The following is an 18,873-nucleotide window of genomic DNA, read 5'->3' as shown; positions in this document are numbered from 1 at the left end:
CACCCCCCCCCAGCTTGATTTGAAGAAAAAAAAACAGCATGTTTCTAAATATAACTACCTAGAGGTCAAACGTATTCTAAGGTGAGAACGGACAAGGTGGACCTTCCCCGCGGGAGCTCTCGTCCCTCACTTTATTTTCCCGTCCTGATTAACCGGACTGACTTTTCTGTGCTCTGCCTGTCCCGGGGACGCTTCCCAGCTGACATGGTCCTAGAAGAAAAAATAATGCCGACAAAGGAGGCCCGATAGCGGAAAGGACGGGGACATCCCTTCACAGAAGCAACGCTTTACAAAACACTCCACCTCTCGATGAGCGTGACACCTGTATGGCTGCTAACGACTTAGTTATGTACAGTTCCAGACTCTAAAGTTTGTTAGTTAGTTTGTTAAAGTTGCGCTTCCAAAGTCAAACAGGAAGGTATGTAGCTGGACTGTTTGGCTGGTTTGTTGGTTGGTTAATTAGTTATGTAGCTGGTTAGTTGGCTATTTATATAGTTGAGATGAGTCTCCAAAGTTTTATAGTTAATTAGTTAGCAAGCTAGCCAGCAAGCTATCAAGAGTTTAGACATCCCCACGCACGCATTTAGTAGTTTGAGAGTCTGATCAAGCCACACACAAAAACAGTCCCGATCACAACACTAAAGATTGCTTAACCGCAGCAACGCGTGACCAACATATAGCTGCTAACCTGTCAGCGACAAGCGTGAGACGCTAACGCTAAGCGAGATACCAAGCCTTGAATCGCTCCTGATGCTCCACCGTCTGTAGGCGATGAGGACAGTCAAAAGTCATTTACTTCGTGCTAATTCTTGCCGCACAGCGCAAACGGATGCCCTCGAATGCCACGCACCCGTCGCAGAAGATCCAAAGTGTTCGCAAAGAGCCACGATGATACAATGGAGACAAGCTGAGTCACTTGGCTGCTGTCGAACATTGCTCTTCATGCGCTTCAAGCTGCTCCATGCCACCATGTGCAAAAAGCTGAATGACTGCGCCGCGTCAAGCTAATGGATTCATGCGTGGATGTGTACGAGGGCTCCGCAGGACAACAATAGGGATGTTCAAACAGTAGACTTTTACACCATCATTTAGGCCCATTGTTTGCATTGTGTGTGATATCGTCCTCTCTGGCAAGCAATCCGAGTCCAAATAACAGAGGTTTCCGAAAAGAGGAACAATGCTTTTTGACAGGGAGCATTAATCGGCTTTTAGCGCAGCCGGTTCCAGCAGCAATCCCGCTTAGGCTTTTTTTGTTCGGGTTTTTTTTTCCCCCTCCTTGTATTTACTTCCCCTGAACAATAACACTATATTAAATGTCCTGACCTGCGCCGGGCCACACGCACAAACACACAAGGGCGATCCATACAAAGCTTGGCACTGCCGTACGCCCACACCTCCAACAGGAATCGCAAGAACGCTCGCACAACAAGCTCCTTGAGAGCCTTAATGATATATTTAGGTGCAACATATAAATATCACTCGGCCTGGCATATGTATACATGTGGAAATTACAGAAAAAAATATTTACATATCAAATTTAATTTGTTAAACAGATCTCATACCGGTTATACCATTGGAAGCTCGCCCCTAAGAATTTATCATATGTGATAAATGGCATCATTGGAGACTTCGACCCAGCTGCTAAGAATGCGGGGATATAAGATCAATTTATCGATGTATGTATGAGTTTCCGGTCAAAGATTATTCCCAACAAAAGCGATCGGTTGGCCTTCCAAAACTCCACAACTTTGACACTTTTCATTATTTACACAAACGTGGTTGATACAGATTGAAAGGTTACACCTAAAAGGGTAGGATTAAAATTCATCAACGTACGACCTTCCACGCAAACGTAATTTAAATGATGCTGACATCTTAGACTACGAATTTGAGTAATCCAATTCAAGCTATTGGAAAAAGCGCATGAAACCCCCTTTTTAATGTGACAAATAAGAAATACTTGGACTCACTTTGGAAGTTTTAAGGTAGCACAAATATATTAGCGTCAGTTAAATGTCAAGGTAATATTTATGGAGATGAAATGCATAGGGAGAAGATCTTAATTTTTCAAATGGACAGAGCTGTTATGTCAAAGCTTTAAGATGGATGTTACCCCAGGGTATATTTCATTTTCGTTTTAGTAGTGACTTGAATGCCAAGTAGTTTCCCGCGTTGTACAAGTTGGTACCCGGAAGCTCGGACACAATCGCTTCAATGATTGGTTAAAATTGGAATCATACGTTCCAAAGTCGTACCAGCTGAGCACTCGATTACTACCGGCGCCCGAAGCTAACGTAGCGGTATACATCTTCACTCAGTGCTCCCCCTTGTTTGGTCAATGTCGCGCTCACATTCCGCCCACGTCGCTTTATGGGGGCGGTGGAGGCCGTTAGATGTATAAGGGTGTCATATAATTGGCCAGCGTAAAATTAAAGATGAACTAATTTCACCTTGATGCTAATGACAGTTGCCCGTCACCCATTTGCAGAGTCCAGGTCGCAGGGGAGGATGGTTAAGGAGCTAGCGACATGCTTGTCATTGGTGGCCCCTCCAAGGAGATTGGAACTGGCACGGAAGCAGCGGTTGGAGCAGTGAGAGAAGGCGGTGCTTCTGTTGAAAAAAAAAAAAAGAAATTTATTTTACCCATAGTCAATCAAGGATAAGTAGTCAAGTGCTCATGTCCAAAAATTAAATCAATCAATCTTCATATGTGCAAATACAATAATATTCATTCAATTTGTTTTAGGTGTCGAACGTTAGTGAGTTTATTGACTCGCGTGGACTAAATTAAAATAAGGTGTGAATTTATTCATAAAAAATGGAATCTAAACTAAATATTAAAACACAAGACAGTGAAATGCCTCGATAAGGGGAAGTCAACGCAAACATTTTTTTTTTCAAGAATATGTTCTATGCAAGCCCACTAGTTTAAAAAAAGGCATTGTGATGAATATTGCATTTGTGGAATAAGTGTTAATCCACTCGTTTTTAGCCATCTCTGGGGGCGGCCATTTTGTCTTTTGTCGACTGAAAGTGAAAATCACGGCTCCGATTCAGAAAACAGGTCAGCCGTGATTGGTCGTTGTGAGCGGTTGTGATGTCATTTTCAGTCGACAGAAGACAAAATGGCTCAAAACGAGCCATTTTCATATATGAGCATGAACATAGTGGTCAGTGGAATTAGAAACTGAAAAGCAAAATAGAAAAGTGGAATTTTGAGGTGCTTATAATGGAGATATTTGTCCACATTATTTGTCTACATTCCTATTCGAAATCAGCATTGTTGCGTATGACGCAATGCAGATAAGCCACCTGGTAGTGTTACATGCGTTCCCTTGTGATGAACAGCCCATAAGGTGCATGCGGGCCGTCTGCTCACACCCACTCCTGATTTTTATCTGACTATTCCAATTCCTAAAAAAGATGGGAGGGAGAGAGGGAGGGTTTGGAGGCAGACATCATTCACCAAATGCTCTGGTGTTTCTGCCGGGTAAGGAAAAAAATATATACACTAGGCATACGCGGCATGTGGGAGACAGCAGGGACGACACAAGGACGGCAAGGTAAAGATTCATCACGGGGCTGTCCCGCGCACCTCTAATGAATCACGGCAGCAGCTTGGGCAAGTGTGAAACGATGGCGCGGGATTGCTTTCACGCCGCGACGACTTCCCTCCGCTTGTCCTCCGTAACTAATAACCAAAACGGATGAGGAGGTGTCATCCAACATAGAGTACGTTTTCACATCATTTCATTAGTTTTTCACCAATACAGCGCTGCCTTGAAGGATGTTTTACCAACTAAGTCTTCACAAGTAACCAACCAATGTATCCTTGGTTTGAGCTAGCAGACGAGAACAATGGGACTGGTTTCTCTGAGTCCCACTTTGCCCCACTTTGTCGCCTGGTGTTCCACAGGGTTCAATTTTGGGGCCCCTGCTGCTTTCAATGTATTTGCTGCCCCTAGGTTCCATCTTCAGAAAGCATGGTATTTCCTTTCACTGCTATGTGGATGACTGTCAGATCTATGTCCCGCAAACCAAAAGGGACGCTTTCTCCTTAAGGCTTTTGTCCTGTGTGTCGGAAACCAAAGCCTGTGGATGGCACTAAACTTCTTGAACTTCAATGAAAAGAAACCAGGAGTTAATGTGTTTGGTCCCATTGGCCCTCGTACATCTCACCCTGGTTGACTTGGAGCTCCCGGTGTCCTATCTAAAGCCGACAGTCTCAAATTTGAACAAGCTTAAGCGTTAAGCGCTCTCTGTCCATATTTAAAACACTGACTTAAAAGGAATTGTTATTCTTTGGCTTTCGACTCTGCATGAGACTTGGCATTGTTTTACTGTAGTATTTTATTGTGTTTACTGTTTTTACATTATGTATTGTTTTAACTATCTTCGTTTTTACGTCTGATTTTTACTTTATGGACAGCACTTTGTCTGCAGCTGTGGTTGTTTGTTACTGAAGCGGTCTACGAATAAAGTTGAAAGATGGATGAGTCGAGTTCAGTTAAGTTTTAATTTTGTGACTCGATAGGGCAAGGAGCACGAAATGAAGATGGAGACAGCTACATTAGCTTATTGTGCTAACTGCCAGGTGACATTTTTCCCGCCGTGACGTATGGGGTGCCGCGTCGGTCCAGTTGTGACGGCGTCTGGGCTAAGTGAGACAGAGCCTCCATAACGAAAGCCATTTGGGAAAAGTTACAGAATCAAGCCATCATCATAACGCGGCGCCATTATCCATCTCGGCCGCAATTTACCGATCCGATCCGCCGGCTCGTGACTGGGCACGGGCCGATTGTGATTTATGCGTGGCGTTTTGACACGGCCAAATGATCCACGGCGCCACTTTATCGGCGCACGGAGATTTGATGGACGCTCTCCGCCACACATCATCCGTACATCATCTGCTAAATATGTATTGATTGGCCCTAAAGAAGCCTTTGTAAATACTCTGTAAGCCACACACAGCCTTCTACATCATGAGTTGGTGCAGACTTTTTGGAGACGTGGAGACAATTATTTTCCTTTTTTTTTTTTTTTTTTTTTTTTTAACTTTGTCACCTATATTTAATATTTATTTTATTTTGTAATGTATTTCTTTTTGTTTTAAAATAATTTAGTTGCATTTTTATGGGTTTTATTTTGAATTTTCTTTGTATTTTTTTTTTTTGCCTCTTTACTGTATAGTCATTTTTTTCATTTATTATTCGTAGTATAAGAAAACGTAAATTAAAATTAAATAGAAAAAATTTGAACTAATTGATTCAAAAGTCAAATATAATGCTTATGATTTTTTTGTAATATTCAATATACATTCATAGTCAGTTTTATATATTTATCGTTCAGTGTTCGTTTAGTTTTTTTTTTTACATATAAACACGTGCATATGTTTATTGATATAGTATATGATCGTCTTGATGTGGACTTTAAAAAAAAGAAAAATAATACATATCGGTAAATAAATAGTCCAAAAATGCAAAGTCATCCATGTCCAAATGTGTTTTACATGTATCTTTTTTTTTTTTTTGCGGTACATTAATGATCCACTTCTGTTATTCCTGCGAGGCGTCGGCTAATTGTCGGATATGTGAACGTGCCTAACGTCTGTTCTGGGAAACGGAGGGGCTGAAAGCTCTTAGAGCAGCACTTTGTCTCCCATCACGGCCAAACGAAGGCTTCCTTCAAATCCACTTGTTGCGATACGAGACGCGCACAGCTGAAGGGCGTAATGGCTCTGCGGCGTGAATACGTTATGAGCACAAAACGACTGGGAAACAAAAGCACACAAACACACACATCTGATTGGAGATTTAAAGGTGTCGCTTTGAGATTTATCTTCCCAATTGGGAATATTTGCCTCCTCTAGCGTTGATCAATTGACTTTTTTGCCAAGCCCCACCCAGGAAATGCATGCCGGCCAATTGCAGCATAGCATAATTCAAAATGCTATGTTTTAATTAATTATGTTAAGTTTGATTACCTTTTTTGATGTTTGATTCTTCATTTTCATTTTATTCTCCTTCAATTATTTTTTTAAATACATTTTTGAATGTTTTTTTGTTTTTTTGTTGTTGTTAAGTTTGAAATCACTCATAAATGCTCAGTACATGCAGTCTCTACTGTATGACGTGACCCAAAGTGAACTCGGAATGACATAACGCATGATGTTGTGTGTCCCTCCTCTCATGTATGGAAGTGAATGAGACACACTGCGGGCACATATCAATAATAATCAGTTGGCGGTCAATTGCCTCTTTGGCTGCAGACAATAGCACATGGCATCCATAATTCATAACCCACTTAGGCTCTGTGTGTATGTGTGTGCTTCTAACAAAGCGTCATTAGCCGCTTTTACGCAGCTTTTTTTTTCTCACGGGTCGCCGATTTTTCCAGAAGTTTCAAGCATCTGGCTCGCAGAGATCCACAGACGTGAGGTAAACATAGGCTCACATCTGGATCATTCAGAGTTCCGTGGTATATGGTGTCAGAAATAGGATGGACCTGGTTCAAATCTGGATTGACTGTCATAATTAGGGATCTTCGATACCACTTTTTTTTTTTCAGACTGATACTAGTATGAGTTCACTCTTGAGTACTCACTGATTACTGATACCTCCAGTACTTTTAATTAACAAAATGTCATTAAGTTCCGCCTCATATCGGTGGCTGGTATTGGCAGCTTCCATGAGTACCCGATACCTTAAAATAAGCACTGGCTTGACATCGATACCTGGTATCGGTACTCGTCTATCCCTGGTATGAATCCTCAGAATGCTGTGGCAAAATGGTGTCAGAAGTGGGATAAACCTGGATTCAGGTTTTACTTATCAACGGCTTTAAAGGCATTTCCCCTCAGAATGTTGTGACAAATGTTGTCAGAAGTGGGATGGAGCTGGATTGAAATCCATATTGGAACGCCTCACTCCTCGGGGCGTTGTGACAAATGGCATCAGAAGTGGGATCAACCTGAGTTGGAATCTGTATTCACCGGTATCGCAACTCAGTGTCGTTCGGCACAAGCGGTGTCAGAAGTGGGACAAACACGCGCGTTTGTTTCTGCTAAGCGTAACGAGCGGAAGTTTGGAGTGGAGGGTGGAAGACCCATTCGGATAGAATTACCTCGTCATTACGGAACACTCAGGCACACACACACAGAAGTTTCAAAAGTCATGCCGTAAACACTCTTTGTCAATTTCCTGCAGGGAGAAATTTTCCTCCTGAAGTGTCTTTTAGAGGTTGAATTCTGACTTTTAGCTTGATTGACGGATAAAGTCCGCTGGCTGACTCCGTTTTTGCTCAGATGTGGTGCTTTTCATGATGTTTGAAGGATGGGGTGACATTTAGCGAGCTTTTGTGGAGGAGCTTTTCGTGTCCTGCCAGTTGGATTATTGCCCGACATGCGGTCGAAATCGCTGCACTTGTCAAATCCTTGAAAAGCACCAAGGTCCATCCACTGCTAACAAATACTGTCGGATCGCGTCCACCCGGAAGAAAATGATGAAGTCAGATAAAATCAGCAAATATTCTTCCCAAAAAAGCCTTCAAGCTGTTTTTTTTTTTTTTGTTTTTTTTGCCACTCTCAGTTGAGGTACTGTCAAAATAAAAAATAAAACTTTTTTTAATTAACACAACCACATAGGTTAGCGTTAAGTGTGCTAATTTAAAGCTAATACTAACATAGACAATGATTAGGGTCTACTGTATGTGGCTGTGAACACAAACACTGAAGCAACCATGGCTGGCTGGTTTACTTGAGGGAAATTTTTCCTCATCCTTTGTTTCCTCCAGACAGGCGATGAATTTTGAGAGCGCCGTTGATTTTGGTGGTGTTGGAATGGTTGCATTTGTCTTGGGATACAACTTGGTGACATCAATGTAGCAGTAGAAAGAAATGACTAAGGGAAAGCAAGGGGACCAAGCACAGACCCTTGAGGGACACCACAGATGACCTGATAGGTCCCATGCTAACAAAGTTGCTCCTTCAAAATATCAAGGCACCAATGTGTAGCATTAAAATGAATATTTTTGTAGGTGTATTTTCTAGGGTCCTACCGATATATAGATTTTTTTTTTTTCAGGCCGAATCCAATAGTTGATTCGCCGTGCGATTAATTAATGAAATATATAATGAATAAAATAACTTTTTTAGTCCTTTAATGCTTAAGTAAAGATATTAATTATAGGTGGAACATCTGACTGTTTTACATGACTTTGTGCTTTAATGTATCGTCTTATTTTGTAGTGTGTTCAAAAACAAAACAACCGTGGCACATTTTTACAAATTTTTAAAGGGCTAATACCTGCCGGTTAAATTGGTTGGCCGATTAATCGGTCGAGCCCTAGTACTTTGCATGTTGTTGCTCCCCAAATAAATCAAGGTTATTGTACTTGAGCTCCTCTAACTGTACGTTTTCCTTCTCCTCACGAGTGATTTATTCGTTAATTAGCCGCAGCGGCACGCTCAGGAGGCAGCGCATCATTTTCTCCGCTGACCCTTTTTGTTTGCTTTTTCACTGGCCGTACAAAACATTGTTGTATGGGTTATATAAGCGCTGCGATTCTCTTTTTTTTTTTTTTTTTTTTTTTGGTGTAGAATGAATATTTGATTGGGGCTCTTAATGCAGTGCGAGCGTTTGGGATGAGGAGGCGGCCGGTGGGTGGGAGAGCAGCGAGCCGCATCGCCGTCCGGTGCTTTGGCATCGAGCCAGCGCGGCCAGGAGAGCTTTTACTGTACCCACTCTTCTACTCGTCTATCTGCCCTCCAGTGTGCTTTTCCCACTTCTTCTACGCCGAGTATCTACAGTAGCCCTTTTTTTTTTTTTTTCCCATTTATTACCTCGCCGTATTTTTCCTGTTGCCTGTCAGGCTTTCACAGCGAGCAAACGGCAGTGTAGTCGACTGGAAGTCGGGGGAACATTTTGAAAAAGATACTCTGAAGTCCGGAGAAAGACCGGGTGACAAGTTGCTCACACGTCATTCCAGGCTTCTAGCGAAAGGGGTGTGGAAAATGCTCATATTTTGCTACTAAAATGCCATGTTTGTCAGTGGTGTGAGAAGCGGGATGCTTAATTGGGAGGCCTTTGTAAGAACCTCATCTAGACATGTCAGTGACTTTTTTGTTTTTGTTTTCAAGCAACTCTTTGTAAAAGTGACACCATGTATCATGCTCCAAATGGTGTTAGAAGTGGGAAACACAGCTGCATAAATAGACCCTATATGTGTATTTTCACCCAAGTTATTTTGCAGATTTCCAATCAATTGTCCTGGAAAGATTCCATCATTGACGGACGGGTCTTCTGATTTGCCACTTCTCTCACCAGTTTGCCGCAAAAATTGCCGCACATCTCCAATTACTTTTGAGCATTTTTGGCGATATTTTGGAACCCCGGTTTACCCTCCACCGTCTTTCCTAGCGCGTCCTCACCTCCCTATGATTAGTCCCCCAGCCGGCGGCAGAGAACAACCCTCCTGTCCTCCTCCTCTCCCTCTTTTTGCGCATGCTGTCGTTTGCTTTCGCCAGCCGGGAGACGCAATTAGGGAGGCCGCCGCGCCGCGCCGCGTCTGTCCGCGACCTCCCCCGTGGAGGCGGAAAGTGGCCGGGGACAGAGCAGAACTTATAAAGCGCATCCTCCGGGAAAAGAGAAGTGAGAAGTGTCGCGTTTCACTGCGCAGAGGTCCCGACTGGAACGCACGCCGGGAACACCTGTTAACTCAAATGTGACCGCCAGAGCCGATTAGCATGTTTGTATACAAAATACATGCAAAATGGCTACAGAAACCCCACCCACGGGGATTAGCCTCCATCGCTATTCAAGCACGGCGCTATTACCCCGTCTTCAGCTGGATAACTTTGTTCCGAAGTTATTGTGGTTAACGAAAAATTTGCGAGATGACGAAAAATGTCATTGAAAAAACATTTACGTGAGCAAAATAAAACGAAAATGCTTATCTAAAAAGAAAAAAAAATGAACTGAAACTCCATCTTATATTTATAAAACTAAATACAATTATAATATCGCAATAATGTCTTTTTTTTTTATCCATATCCATTTGATCTATTTCAGTATTGCTGTACATCCATAAAGAGGGAAGCTCAAACTGTCGTTTGACAATTTGTAGCCATTTGGGGTGGTGCTCAAGCACCAAGCACCCCTCAAATTTGTTTTTTTTACTATAGGTCCTTTTAAAACAAAGTGTATAATCGTGCAGTACTTGGCCAAAATGGAATACTTTAACAATTAAGATACAGCACCCCCTTCCCTCAAAAAAGGTTTGTTCCACTATTCAAATTTTTGGTTCAAAATTTCAAAATAAATTCAAAATTTTTCATTTCAGGGTAATTGACGTCTAATTTCCACATTTTTTGACAGATTCAAACCGTTCTAACGCTAACCTATTGATTTTTTTTTTTTTTCCAAATTTTGAAATCTCCACATAGTGACCGATTCAATCCGTTCCAACTTTAAACTGTTCGGCTTATTCATATTCTTTTTTTTGGCGGGGTGGGGGGAGGGGGGGACAGAAGCTAGCGGTTGTGTCATGTGCATGTTAATTTTAGAGCCAAGGCGCCACTGGCAATCATTACATTCGAACTCGTAATCGGACGGAGAGAGAACACAAAATAGGAACACTGGATGATGACGACGACAACCTCCTGACTCAGCAGTTTTTACAGTCCGCCCTCTGTTGCTCCCATGTGACCCCCCGCATTGATGTTTAATCAATCGCTTTATTCGCCATCCAGAAAGAAAAGCGTTCCTCGGACAATTCCTTCTCAACCTCTTTGACATTCCGGTTGATGACTGCGTAAGGTCCCAGCAGGTAAACTGCTTTCGATGTGACATTCAGACATCATTGTGTCATATTTCTTTTTTCTTCTGGCTGTTTTGACTACTTTGATCTAATACTTCACCCGCATGCGGCAATGCAAATTCCTGCACTTTTCGTGTACTTTGTGTCCTCAAAACTTGCCCCTGGACGTGACTCCCGCCTCCCGCATAAACACTGGCGTATTTACATAAAAGCCAAACGACTTTGTGATATCATAATTAGCTGTGATTGATTCCCTCCATCAGTGTTGTGCACTTTGGTTTCCAAGAGGATCATTATGCAAATTGACAGAACTGCTTTTCATTCAAATGAACTGTCAGGGGCCAGAATACAAACTCATTAACGGCTTCCACAAAGGTTCCTTGTGAATTTTTTTTTTTTTTTTTTTTTTTTTTTTTTTTTTTTTTTAGAAGACCTCGAGCCCCCAAAACGGGAGTTATTCTTAGCTGCTTCCTTGGCAACACTGTTGCCATGCATACACATCCATAGATACGGGTCTTACCTCGCGTCAAGGTGGGCAAGAAAGGAAGTAGTTGGTCAAATGAACGTCAGGGATAAATTATTTGTTTATATATCATTATTTATATATATATATATGTGTGTGTGTGTATATGTCTTCATCGTACGTTTACAAAGCCATATTAACGTGTGTTTCTGTCCGTGCATACGTGACACGGGATGGCGCCGTGGGCAGATGTTTGGCTATACGTAAGCCCCCCCCCCCCCCCCCCCCCCCGTCAACATTCCGCCAATACCTTAAGCCTCTTATAAACCCGCACATACTATTGCTTACGGCTAAACACCTTCGGCTTATGACGGCACCGGTAACCGAACGTTCGGTGGGGTGGCTTTGGGTTGTTATCCGATTGCCAACACGCAACACTTGACTAGCGGGAGTTGGACAGGCCGCTATTGGGTTTCGTCGCATGTTTTAATCAATTCCTCTTGGACAATATTAGCGTATCATAAGTTAGCAATCTGGCTATTCTTTGGTGTCAGAAGCCACAGTTTTCACTCAAAATCGTCTTCTCCGTCGTAAGTTTCCCTCAGATTTTAAGCCTTAAAGGCGAGACTTCAATCTTCGGGTTTGAGCGGTTTTAGATCTTGTCTGACTTCCGATGAGTCGTCTTGATTTAGCTAAGCCTACAACACCTCGTCACAGATTTGTCTTAGCTCATTATTTATTCTCGCAGGGTCCATGAGTTCAAAACTCGGGAGACTTTATTTACCCACTTCGACGGAGGCTTAATCCTGGTTACTAGGGTTTAAAAATAGCCTGAGTGTCATTTCACGTTTTTGTTTTTTTTTTTGCAAAACGAACTTTAAAAAGCTTCTTTTTCCCTTCCAATTGATGTTGAACTCCAAACTGAAGCACTTTATCGGGCGGCCGCAACGACGAGGTCGCCTTTCTGGTGAGTGATATTGACGCGTGGGAGCTGGAGTGTCTCCGGATGAAGCATTTTGCCTCTGATTCCATAAGGATATGAAAAAGCGAGTGAAGGAGAGGGCACTTGGTAGTGCAAAACCTTTCAGACTAATAGACTGCTCCATCATGGCCTCACGCGCCGCGCCAACAGGGAACCGTCCCAAAAAATATGACCACCGTTGCACAAAAATATGTATCATTTTTTTGATGTCAGCCTTAACATCCACGTGTCAGTCTATTAACGTGTGGATCCTTCAATTAATCTCTATCGATCTACAGGTGTATCTTTCTCTTTATATCTAGGTATCAATCGATCCGTGGCCCTCTTTATCAGTCGTTATCAATATGTATCGAAATATCCATTGCTTAAGGTATTTTTGGACGGCGACAATTGATGCTAACCGTTAGCATGATTTGGTTTTCAGCTATACGTTAGCATTATAGGGGGCAGGTCAAAAGGTAGTGTTCTTTGTTTTACGTGTAGTTTGACAGTCAACTTCATCCGGGAGTGGCATTAAATAGCTTGAAGCTTTTGTTTTTTTTACATTTGTAAGTTAGCTCACTGCTTGTGACACTGAAGCACACACAGACATGTGTCTAATTGTAACGGTGGGGATCAGGCGGTGGGGGGTGCGAATCGGGGCGGCAGTAAAGTGAAGGTCACCTTGCGTTTGGCCCCGGTTGATATGCCATAATGTCGTCTTTTTTTATGTGACGCCGCGTTCTCCGAGGAGCCTCTGCTGCTGCTCTGAACGCCTGATCAATACACTAAATCACAGCGTCTCATTATAGCTCTCCAGGGCTTGTGCGTGCGTGCGTGCGCGCGTGTGTGTGTGTGTACGACTCGAGTTTGTTTGTGCGCGCGCGGGTTTTATGCCGGGCTTTATGAGCTGTGTGAATGTGCCGTTCCTGTGCTTCAGTGCATATTTTATGTTTATACGCAGCGCTATTATTCGCCCGGTCCGAAGCTCATCAAGAACGCGTCAGATTAAGAAGATTTGTCCCGGCTGACATTTGCAGACTCTCGCCTCTCTTGATACCTTAGTATGTTGTTGTTGTTGTTTTTTGGGGTTTTTTTTTTTTTTTTACTTTTACTGTCATTTTTTGTTGTTTTTTTCATAACGGCAGAAAAGCGGCTTGACCTTTTCACAATAAAATGTTTTTTTTTGTTTTTTTTTTCTCACATGTACACACAGGAGTGCATGTTCACTCACTGGACACAAGATTAGGGACCCCTGCGGTGTCAAATGAGATCCAAGGACGAAATAGCAATACCACAATATGGTTAGCGACCATGGTACAGTATCGCTAATGTCCAATAGTTGGACTTGTTATATCGGTTTTGTTAAGGTAATATTCTGAAAGACGTCATTTTTAGATTTATACTCTCTAATACGGATGTGTCCAAACTGTGGTTCGGGGGCCATTTGCAGCCCGCCATCCATTTTCTAGCGGCCCTCAGCATATATTAAAAAATCATTTTTGACACGGCCAGCGACCTTATTGGGTGCAGAACTAATAAATTGGATTTACAGTGCTTTCCTAGGTATGCAAAGCAACTATTTACAATTACAATGAGAACAACATTTCTCTTTGTCATGCCTCGTGAATTGCAATATTTCACTTTCAGGAGCAAAAAAAATGTTTTCCTCCTCTTTCTGCTGTCCGAGTGCGAGGTCTTATTTGTGAACTTTTTTTTTTTTTTTTTTTTTTTTTTTAACAACTATCATCTCCATGTAAAGACAAAGTAGTGGTACACGTAGCTAAGAGCGTGAGCGTCTTAAGAATGACGATACTATCCCAATCTGGCCGTTAATCTGCTTGAGCTCTCCGGTGGGCAGATGTTGGAAAGACTCCGCAGGGATCACAGGTCAGCAAAATAAACAGACACGGGGGCGGGGTGCGGGGGACTTAGACGGAACTGGAACCTCATTTGCGCTGTTTACATCATCTTTTCTGCCCTTGCTGCCACCTTGTCCAAATCATCCCGTCGCTTGTCTTCAATCCACGGCAACCATCTGGGCTCCGCTTTTTGGCGCATCCTGTTATGATTGACATTTCCACCCAATTTCGGGTTCATTGGTGAAACTGCTGACAGGGGCTTGGTTTGATTTCTTTTCCCTCACTTTCAAGGCCTCTTTTTTTCCAGCGTGTCGGCTTCAAACCAAAATGGCTGACTTCGGACATGGGTCTTTGAGATTTTGTCGTCCCTCCTGTCACGATAGATGCGTCCGCCCGTGATATTTTTCCCCAACTTTCCAGGCGCCTTTTTCTACAATTGGCCCCAAAATGGCCGACTTCAGCATAGCTTGTCTTGATTCTTGTTCGTCTTGTCGCGCTAAATATGCGCGGCTGATCGCGGCTGTCCTCTCAGGGGTTGATAATGGGGTACTCTTATGTTGTCATGCAGCTTGTGGCCTCGCCTTCCTATCTAATCTACGCTTCAATTGAATCCCGATTAGATTGTTTAATCAGAGTTGGCACATTGCCTGCCGTCTGATAAACCGTCCGACTTCACTGCAGCTGCCGACAGGGACATCAGATAAGACAAGAGTCGATCGCCAACAGCCCGAAACGCCGTCCGATTGAAAGGGCAAATTGACCTTTCCCGAAGCCAGCGCCCACCAACGCATGTCGACAATGACTCCGCGGTCGCCCCGGTTGTAAAAAGTCAAATACGTCAACACACGCGCGCCCGCCCGCGGAACTCTGTCTGATCCAATTCACCCAAATTGCCCTTAAACAAGTTGCACCACTACTGAGACGCGGTGTGAGCAGGTGTAAATTTAGGTTGACTCTCCGCCGACAAATTGTCAGTCCGCCGGGTGCATCTCCAAGGACCAAGGTTCTAATAGTTTGGGATTTTTCATTATAGTTTGCTTCAACAAAATTCGAGCCCCCGTGGTCAATTTCTTTCTGTAAACACTCCACATCCTCCAATCGCCTCAAATTTTATACGACGGTGCTGCAATTGGACGTGGTCGTGTTGTTTTAATGGAATGTCAATTCTTATCACGCTACTGGAAGGCGTAAAGCGGACTTTTTGCGCGGAGATTCCCTACCGGCATCTCCCACGCAAGTGACACACTCATCTAAGTGAAAGCCTGCACAGGATTCGAGTTATTCTTTCATAGGCAATAAAAGTGATCGGTGCAAAATGGATTTTTCCTTAGTTGCACGCGCGCACGCGCTTGAATATAAATGTACCTGTATGCACTCCCTCCACTGAACGAACAAGGGAAATGCTGTCAGGTTTTCTCACGTCCTTCCGACTGAACTTTGTTATCGTTGTGTTTCAGGGCTGCATGTGCCGTATGTACTCCCTCTACTTTATTGATTCTACTCATTTATTTAGTGCGCGCAATTCTTTCTGACTTAATTTACTTAATTTCTTCAGTGGAGGGAGTGCATACGGGACATTCATCACCGGAACCCGTTAGGGATAATAAAGAAGTTCTATTAAGAGGGTCAGTCAATTTAAGAAAACATGACTTCATTGCAATCTTTTGTTTAGTGGAGGGAGTGCATACGCAACATTCCACAGCTAATAGCGGAGTTAAATTAAGAGGGTCAATCAGAGGTAATGTGAGAAAACATGCTTGAGCGTCTGAGGAAATGAGCTTGTGACGATATGCACACAAACACATCAAAGGACGCGAGTCAGCATGTTTTCTCGGCTCTCTCATTTCATGTTTCGCTTCCTGTGTACGTTTCTGGAGGGGGGTGCTGTTGTGGGAGGATGGAACGGCAGGAATGCCTGCGCTGCATGCGCTCCATGTTTGGTGCCTTTTAAGCAACTACACACACACACACACACACACACACAAAGCCTTGCCAATAACGAGCTACACTGTCATTGTGGGACGTGAAAATTGTTTTTCTTTTCCCCTTCAGGGTCACCGTACATCCAATTATGTCGCCCCGAAACGGCACTTTTGAAACATGCGAAGCAAGGTAGAAACGCACATTTTTGGAAAATTATGACCACGACACTACTTAACGCATTACTAGACACTTTTTTTTATGGAGGCGGTCACAGCTTCTCAGTAAGCACTAATGCAGTAGTTGTTCTTCGCAGAGGATAAAGAATGCAGTGGTGACTTCAGATAAGCGTGGCCTGTCTGACGTTTTGCACGATTTGTTAGCATAACGCGCTCGTATGTCAAAATGTCGCTTCCAGGTCAAAGCAAAAAAAAAAAGAATTCATCAAATTCATCTGCCAATTTAATTTCATTCTTTCACATTAACACATTCCAACATCGCCCACATTGAAAAAAATTGCAAAAATTGGCCGATTTCTTTTTTTCTCTCTTTTGTAAAGTTATCTGATTTTTAATTAGGCACCACTGCATATCTTCTTTTAATCCCTTGAAATGTTGCCACCTTGACTCCACCCCCCAACCCCCCCCAATCCACGGCACCGGTTCTGCGATGAATCCAAACAATTTTGCCGAAGCAATAATAACAAGCCTCGTGTGACATTAAACCCCACTCAAACATCTGCGCTACTCAAAACATATTTATCTCTTGTTATGAGCAACACTCCGTTTTTTTTTTTTTTTTTTTTTTTTTCTATCTTCTCTTGCGCGTGTATGCGCTCCCCCTTCTGTGCTTTGGGCTGCGAGTGAGGAAATTCAAGTGAGGTCATCTCACACATCCACCTGATTGATCCTCTTCATACAATTCCTTTATTGACGTTCATGCGGATCAGGGATGAATTTTCCGTATGCACTCCCTCCTCTTTGAATATGACATGAGGGAAATTATGTTGTGTTTTTCTCTCGTTCTGATTGACTTCAATGCAAGGGTCATCAGCAACTTTTATTATTGTTGGAGTTGTTTTTCAGGTAATGGATGTAACACATTGGTTTTGCGCTTTTATAACCCTTGACGCAACGGATAATTAAACAAAGCGTGGAGAAGCACATACACAGACAATATCGCAAAACAAAAAGAAAATCGTGGGGGGCTGGGACGGATTAATTGCATTTCAACGGATTTCAAGCGGCACCGTGCGTTGTAATGGCCCAAGCAAATGTTGCTTTTTCCGACGGTAATCGAAAGAGATCATTGATTTCCTGTGCCGTATGTTCTCCCTTAATTGGTCATTTGTCTTTGATCACCCGCGTCTTTTTAAAGGGTCACAAGGGTGACATCCCGGTGTACGGACGAAGACAACAAAAAAAAAAAAAGAGCTGATTCAGCTTAATTAAGACATAAGAATGAAACGGTGGCGCGTGTGTGTGCGCGCGGGGGGGTGCGCGTGTGTGTTATCAGTGCAGATGACTGCTTGAGTGTTTCGAATGCTGCAACTCCTCCTCCTCCCGCCTCCAGTTTGGCCCAAAGGCATCCACATGTTTCCATGTTGCCCCGCTTTGCCTCATTTCCCAGCGACTTCACACGTGAGGAAGGAGTCCAAGTGCGTGCTTAATTTATATTGTCAACGCTTTTCTTTAGTCAGTTAAATTCCTTGCATATTTTGACATTTTTGACATATCTCTCTACCTTTTTTTTAAGCATTTTTTTTTTAAATTTTCTTCATCAATTTAACAATATTCTGTAAATTTTTATATATATATATATATATATATAAAAACATTTTAATCAAATTATTTTTATCAACATTTGGCTCAACTACAGTTCAACATGATTTCTATTTTGAATTGTTTTCAAATCTTGACGCCTGAATAAAAGAGGGGCTAGTCAAGCGTTAGCTCGCTGTTGCTGATGCAGTCATTTTGACACTAGCGCAGCATGCCAGCAATGACATCATCCTCCAGACCTACACACACACACACACACACACACACACACCCACACACACACACACACACGCCCCTTCCTGTATGCGCTCCCTACAGGAATCTTCGGCTCCATCTCATAATGCTTCGTAGCCTATGCAAAGCTTGCTCACGGTGCGCAAAAGAGATTTTCACGACGAGTCCATTCGAAGTGGCCCGCTGTGAGCGCCTGTGACTGGACTTAATGAAAGCGAATCAATATGATGTGACATTGATTGCAGGGGTGCGCAGGCGGGAGTGGGGGCGGGGCGGGGGGAGGGAGGGTGCTCTAAGAGGGTGGTACGTGTCATTTGGGTTGCATAGTTTGTTTGCTTTGTTCCCATTCAGAGCGATTCTATTTGGGATGCTTCCTTCCACTTTATTGCCATTCAGCTTCGATTCCTTGTCAGGGTTGGCGCACCCCTATCTGATTTCAAGGGGAGCCAATCTCGAATCCTCCTCAAAACATCACAACTAAGCCTATTTAGCGTAGTTACTTTAATTATAAATCAATCAAAAAAAACTCCCAAAGTTTTAAGCCACGCACCCCTTAGACCCTCTCGGCAAAGTTGGCGCACCCTTATCCAAGACACTACAGCGCTCGCAATATGCCCTCCAAATTCGAAACAAAGCTCATTTAGTTTAAAACTACTACGATTTTCAAGCTCCGTTGTAAAAATTTTAAGCCACACAACGCCTATGACACCTCAACAAATACGGCACACCCCCGAACCGATGTACTACAACTCCACATCTGCCGTAGAGAAATCCAAACAAAGCCTCTTTAGCATCTGGCTTTGTCTTATCATAGAACGGCCATTGCCAAAGGTTTGA

The 18,873-nt window shown here is 43.0% G+C and overlaps 1 protein-coding gene and 1 long non-coding RNA gene across 3 annotated transcripts in view; one reads left to right on the top strand and one right to left on the bottom strand.

Annotated features, from left to right (window-relative positions):
- kcnb2b (potassium voltage-gated channel subfamily B member 2b) overlaps positions 1–18,873 on the top strand; it is a 48,259-nt gene that overhangs the window by 16,873 nt on the left and 12,513 nt on the right. The window lies entirely within an intron of this gene.
- Positions 1,979–18,873, bottom strand: part of LOC147127227 (uncharacterized) — a 32,506-nt gene continuing 15,611 nt past the window's right edge. Inside the window, exon 3 of the long non-coding RNA XR_015084216.1 lies at positions 1,979–2,610. This is a non-coding gene — a long non-coding RNA (uncharacterized LOC147127227). The remainder of the gene's footprint in view (positions 2,611–18,873) is intronic.

This window comes from Filicampus tigris, chromosome 21, assembly GCF_054856515.1.
Source record: "Filicampus tigris isolate MCC_2025a chromosome 21, RoL_Ftig_1.0, whole genome shotgun sequence".
NCBI lineage: Eukaryota > Metazoa > Chordata > Actinopteri > Syngnathiformes > Syngnathidae > Filicampus > Filicampus tigris.
The sequence above is the reverse complement of the archived record's forward strand: the minus strand, read 5'-3'. Positions and strand labels throughout refer to the sequence as shown.